This window comes from Hipposideros armiger, unplaced genomic scaffold (genome assembly GCF_001890085.2).
Source record: "Hipposideros armiger isolate ML-2016 unplaced genomic scaffold, ASM189008v1 scaffold_4, whole genome shotgun sequence".
NCBI lineage: Eukaryota > Metazoa > Chordata > Mammalia > Chiroptera > Hipposideridae > Hipposideros > Hipposideros armiger.
Genome location: NW_017731354.1, coordinates 7,010,860 through 7,017,172, shown reverse-complemented (window position 1 = coordinate 7,017,172; position 6,313 = coordinate 7,010,860). Strand labels below are relative to the sequence as shown.

At 39.5% G+C, this 6,313-nt stretch overlaps 1 long non-coding RNA gene across 2 annotated transcripts in view; it reads left to right on the top strand.

The window, feature by feature from the left end:
- The window catches only part of LOC109383557 (uncharacterized), a 266,734-nt gene that overhangs the window by 5,315 nt on the left and 255,106 nt on the right, over nucleotides 1-6,313 (top strand). For both annotated transcript variants that reach the window (XR_002124217.1, XR_002124215.1), the window contains exon 2: nucleotides 4,136-4,195. This is a non-coding gene — a long non-coding RNA (uncharacterized LOC109383557). The remainder of the gene's footprint in view (nucleotides 1-4,135; nucleotides 4,196-6,313) is intronic.

The window sequence follows — 6,313 nt, the reverse complement described above, 5'->3', positions numbered from 1 at the left end:
GCTGATTTGATCCTCCATTTCATCTAATATATTTTGATTCCCTCTAATGTAATCTTCATTTTAGTTATTATATTCTTCATTTTTCACTGGTTCTTTTTTATGTTTTTTTATCTCCACTTTTATGTTTCCTATCTCTTTGTTGAAGCTCTCACTAAGATCGTTGAGCATCCTTATAACCAGTGTTTTGAACTCTGCACCTGGTATGTTGCTTGTCTCCATTTTCTTTAGTCCCTTTTCTGGAGCTTTTTTCCTCATCTTTCTTTGAGACATGTTTGGTCTCCCCATTTTGTCTGCCTCCCTGTGTTTGTTTCTATGTATTAGGTAGGGCTGCTTTGCCTCCCAGCCTTGGTAGAGTGGCCTTATTTAGTAGGTGTCCTGTGGGGCCCATGGCACAGTCTCCCTGGTCACCTGAGTCAGGTGCTCAGGTGTGTCCCTTGTGTGGGTTGTGTGTACCCTCCTGTTGTAGTTGAGCTTTGATTGCTGTTTGCACATGAATGGGAAGGTTTAACCCTTAGGCTGATTGGTTATGAGGACTTGCTGTGAGTACAGTGGAGGGATTATTGTGCAGAGGCTGACTCTACAGAACAGGCTTTGCTTTAGTGGGGCTCTGATGCTTGCTGAGTCTTCCCTTTGGGTGTGTTGTTCATGGAGGTGGTTTGGTGGTACTCTGGTGTGACCTGAAGCTGGCCACTGGGTGTGTTGGTTCTGGGGCCCCTTGGAAGGGGCTCTGGTGCAGGTCAAGTTCAGCCACTGCTTGTGCCCTACCTGGGGCCACTTGGTATGAGCTATGTAGGTGTTTGCCACTGGTGCTGGGCTTGTAGATGTCTGGGAGAGGCTAAGCGCTGAACTCGGGCAGACTGCCACCAGTGCCAGGCTTGGGGCTGCTTAGTAAGAGGTACAGGGCATGCAAAGGCCAAATGCTGCTTATTCAGGGTTTGTGAACCTTTGAGAGATTTTAGGAAAGCCCACAGCATGGGCCAAGACAGGCTGCTTGTAGAAAAAGCCACTGGAATCAGCTTGGGTTGGTGCCCCACGTTGGGTGAAATGGGGTCTCAGGGAATCATCAAGGGGAGTGAATGGTTTTAACCAGGTTGATGGACATTCAAATATGGTTCCCACATGCGTGTGCAGGCTGGGTGAGGGGCGGGCTCAGCAAAGGAGCAGTGGCTCCTGCCAGCACTTCTGATTGGGGGAAAGCTGCCCCTCCAGCCATTGCCCGGAAGCCAGACAATTCAGTTCCTCCCTGTACATCCCTGGTGCCATTAGAGCTCCTGCCCTAGCGCTGGAGCTCAGAGAAAATGAGTCTATCAGAAAGGAAGTCTGTGCATTGGCCTTTTAAGAGGAATTCCTGGGACTGCAGCTGCCCTCCATCTCACCCAGCCACAATTTCCACTGCTTTTCACTGTCAGAAGTTGTGGGGACTTCCCTTCCCGGCACTGGGATGCTGGGCTAAGGAGCCTGGTGTGGGACTGGAATCCCTCAGGGGGGGACCTCCGCAGCTGAGCTATCCCTCCTGAGTTTTAAAATGTGTGGATGTTGGATCAGCCTGTTCTGTGTCTCCACCCCTCCTACCATCCTGACGTGGCTTCTTCTGTATATCCTCAGGGATAAGACTTCTGTTCCGCGAGCCTTCGGGCAATTCTCCATGATGATTTTTCTGTCATTTAGTTGTAATTTTTGAGGTGGCTATGGGCGAGCCAAGCATAGCATTTACTTACTCAGTCATCTTTACTGCGTCTCCCTAATGGACTATGTTTGATATTTTAATTTTCTTGGTACTTCAGAACACTTTTTGTTTCAAATGTTGTGATTAGAGATTGTTCCAAAATGTATGAGTCACTCTTCTATCTTACCAAATTATGTAGCAAATTATGTAGCAAATTATGTAGCAACCAGAATGGAATTTTCCTTTACTGATGGCGAATGTCTAAGACTTCAGGACATGTTTCTGAAGGTCAAGGCCTGGAGATAGAGGCTGAGCTTGTGTTGGAAATTAGGCTTAATCTGTACTGACCCAGTAGTGCCCTAGAAGTGTCCTTCCGTCCCTGTCCTGTAAGTGGGTTCCCGAGAGTCGTTTGTACTATATTATTTGAATAATTTACTTAGTATTCCTTTTTTAAATTGGTATACCCTCCTTTCATAAAAATTTAATTAAAAATAAAATTTATATCACTATCATAGAATGAAAACTGATATCATTTGAGGTAAGTAGCAACCTATAAGGTTATCCCAAATAAAATTTAATGATATTAATCATTAAATGAATGTTCTGAGCCTGGGTCCTGACCTGTTTTTACTTAAAAGGGGGTTTATCAATTGTTAGAGAGGGGTGAGAGAGCCTATTAGTACTAAACTGCATCTTCTTGAGTAGTGAGATGGGTTGAAAATGATTAACTTCCTCGCTAAGAGATTCAATATTATTTAAAATTGCATTCCAGTGCCATTTAAAAATCACATCCTCCAGACCACACAAAGTGACTTATCTACCACTTAATATTTCTGTGTCACCAGTGGTATCTGCTGCATTCCACATTTTTCAGAGACAATGAACTACATCAGAGGCTGTGCATTAAAAANCTAGTACCACCAAGAGTAGACGGTTAACTCTTACTGGTGTGGACTTCAGTCTCAGTAAACTCATGTGACTATCATTCCTGATGGCTCATCTCCCATCTTGGTCTCTATTAATTTAATGAGTGGTGTTTTGGGTTTCACATTTTCTTCTTTGTTTCTTCAATTTATGTAGAAGCTAGTTGTGGTTGGGTGTCTCTATGTTTGAGAAATTCCCTCAGAGATGGAAATAGGTGTGTCCTCCTGAGTCACAGCAGAAAAATGACAGAAATTCACAAATGATATTTTTAAAGTCTAGTAGCATCTCGGTCCATTCCCAAGAACTCTATAAACATCTCTAGCATTTTTTTTTTGAGAAATGTCATACAGTAAATTAGGGAGTCCCTACTATGAGCTAAGCTCTGTTTCAGGTCTTGATATGAATACTAAAGACCTGTGAAACCATACAATATTGTACTTAGGATAAAACTCACTTTCAAAAAAGGGCACAAAAGGCCATAAAACGGATGGAAACATTTATGGGTTGGGTGCTATGTATTCAGGAGTGAGAGAGAAAATGAAGAGTGGGGTGGATGGGGAAGACTGTTTGGAGAATATGGCAATGCACTTGAACTGAGCCTTTAAGGGATGAACAGAACTAGATTGATGAAGGCGGTTCCATGTTAGCCATGGTTCTCTTGGTTGTAAGTGATGGAATCAAATTCCAACTAGCTTAAGTGAAAAAGGGAATGCCTTAATTCTGGTCTGACAAGCCCAGAGGTAGCACTGTGCTTAGATCTAAAGTGTCCAGTGGTGCTCTTTGAGTTTGGTCTCATTTTCTCCATCTCTTGATTTTTGTATGTTTTACCTTGTGTTGACTTCATTCCCAGCCAGGCTGTCTCTTTGGTAACAAGATGTCTGCCAGAGTGTTCAGGTTTAAGTCGCATCAGCAACCCCACCAAAAAGCAAATTCTCTCTTCCAAACAGTTCTAAAAATTCTGGAATTCAACACATAACTGGGTCATGTGCCCACCCCTGAAGTAGCCATTGAGGCTGCCTGGTCTTTCCTTATTCTCTGTTGAGCAGAGATTAGTCATGTGGTTTGAAAGTAGAGCGATGTTTCTCCATGGAAATTTGGAGTGCCATCAGTAAGACAGGTGGGTGGAGTAGATGTTAGACAAATGTAAAACATGCTGTAGGAGGTAAATCAACAAATTTAATGTTTAAGTAAGAGGTGTTCTAGAAATATAAGAAAGTATAGGGCATTAGTTATGGAGTAGGAGTTAAAGTAAAACATGATTAGAAGGACATCATTGGGGAAAAATATTTTCACGGAAGAACGGAGAATAAAGACTGGTTAGAATGTAAAATTATCTTGGAAATGGTGAGTAAATAAAACTAGAGAAACAGTGAAACAAAACAGAGAGGAACTTGAAGTTATCTAAAGACTAAATTAGATTTTATGCACTATGTGAAAGCAATTAGCCACTGAGCAATGTAAAATATCTTCTTTAAACATTGCACCACTATTTGCTATGTCAATATACTAAAAACACCTCCCTATCTGTTTTCCTTTTTTTGGAAGGAAAGGCAGTTGACTCACCAACATGCATTCCTCCTGAGGAGCTTGGTGTGAACTCACCAGGTAAGCCCTTTTCCTTGACCAGTGACTAGATCAGAAGTGGGCATGAGATCCCACTCCATCTCATGAGAGCAAGAAGTCTGTTGGAGAAATTTCAGCAGAAAGTTTTATCTTTCCAAAGAAAGGTCTAAAGGAAAGGGCTAGTTTCTTCTTTTTTGGGAAGCAGGCCTGGATACCTAGAACTGTTGAACACTTTTACTACCAGTCTGAGATGGAGCCCACACCAGGAAGATGTAAGAATCTAGATCCTTGATGTCATTGTCAAGCTGGTCAAAATCTTGCTGTCTACTCTACTTTGGGCTTCCTGTTGTGTGGCAATGTGAGTTAGGTTTTCTGTTATTTGCAGCCGAAAGCAACCTAAATGATACACTTTTTGTACTGAAAACCTAGACATGGAAACCTTTCTTACAAAGTCATTTATTTATTCTTTTATTATGTACACAATAAAACCCTCACTAAAGTATAAAAGAAAAAGTTACACTATCATGCACAGAATTGTATATATATTGTCATGGAGAAAAAAAAAAGGCAAAAAGAAATTGACCAAAATCTTAATAGCCCCTTTTAGGGACATAAGTATGGATGATGCGATATTTTCTTCTTTCTGTTTTTTTTTCCAAATGTTATATTGGAAAACGTCTTGCTTTTATATAAATTAGAAAATGTTTTTTTTAAAGATCAACCCAAATTCAATTAATCCAAATTTTTAGTAATGAACTATTTTTTTCATTTTCTTTATTTTATTTTATTTTGTAGTAATATTTTTACTTTTTAATTACAGTTCACATACAATGTTATATTAATTTCAGGTGTACAACATAGTGATTAGACATTTATATAACTTGTGAAGTGGTCACCATGATAAATCTGGTACCCATTTGATACCATACACAGTAATTGTAATATTGTTGACTATATTCTCTATGCTAAACTATGACTATTGACTATGCAAACATTTCCCTAAGACTGTTTTGTAACTACTAATTTGTACCTTTTAATCCTTTCCCCACTTCACCCATACCTCCAACCCCCTCCTCCCATATTGCAACCATCAAAATGTTCTCTGCATCTATGAGTTTGTTCCTGTTTTGTTTATTCACTTACTTTGTTTTTTAGATTCCACATATAAGTGAAATAATATGGTATTTGTCTTTCTTTGTCTGATTTATTTCACTAAGCATAATACTCTCTGCTTCCACCCATATTGTTGCAGATGGCAAGATTTCATTCTTTTTCATGGCTGAGTAATGTTCCATGATATATATGTACCACTTTTTCTTTATCCATTCATCTATTAGGTTGCTTCCATATCTTGGCTATTGCAAATATTGTTGCAGTAAACCTGTAAATATATATGTCTTTTTGAATTAGTGTTTTGGGTTTCTTTGGATGAATGCCCAGAAATGGAATTACTGGGTCCCTCTTTGTCTCTTTTTATAGGCTTTGTTTTAAAGTTCTATTTTGTCTGGCATAAGTATTAGTACCCCAGCATTTTTTCTTCATTTCCATTTGCATGAAATATCTTTTTCCATCCTTTTACTTTCAGTCTGTGTGTGTGTCTTTTGATCTGAAGTAAGCCCCTTGAAGGCAGCATACATAAGACTCTTGTTTTCTTATCCATTCAGCCACCCCATGTTTTTGATTGGAACATTCAATCCATTTACATTGAAAGTAATTGCTGATAGAAATGTATTAGTGCCATTTTATTATTCACAATTTTTGTTTTTCGTTTTTTGTTTTTTGTTTTTCTTCTTCTACTAACAAAGTCCCTCTAACATTTCTTGTAATACTGGTTTGGTGGTGATGAACTCCTTTAGCTTTTTCTTCTCTGGGAAGTTCTTTATCTGTCCTTGGATTCTAAATGATAACTTTGCTGAGTAGAGTAATCTTGGTTATAGGTCGAATCTTTTAATCACTTTGAATATTTCCTGCCAATCCCTTCTGGCCTGCAAAGTTTCTTTGTGAAATCAACTGACAGTCTTATGGGAAGTCCCTTGTAGGTAACTAACTGTTTTTCTCTTGCTGCTTTTAAGATCCTCCCTTTGTCTTTAACCTTTGGCATTTTAATTATGATGTATCTTGGTGTTGGCCTCTTTGGGTTCATCTTGTTTGGGACTCTGC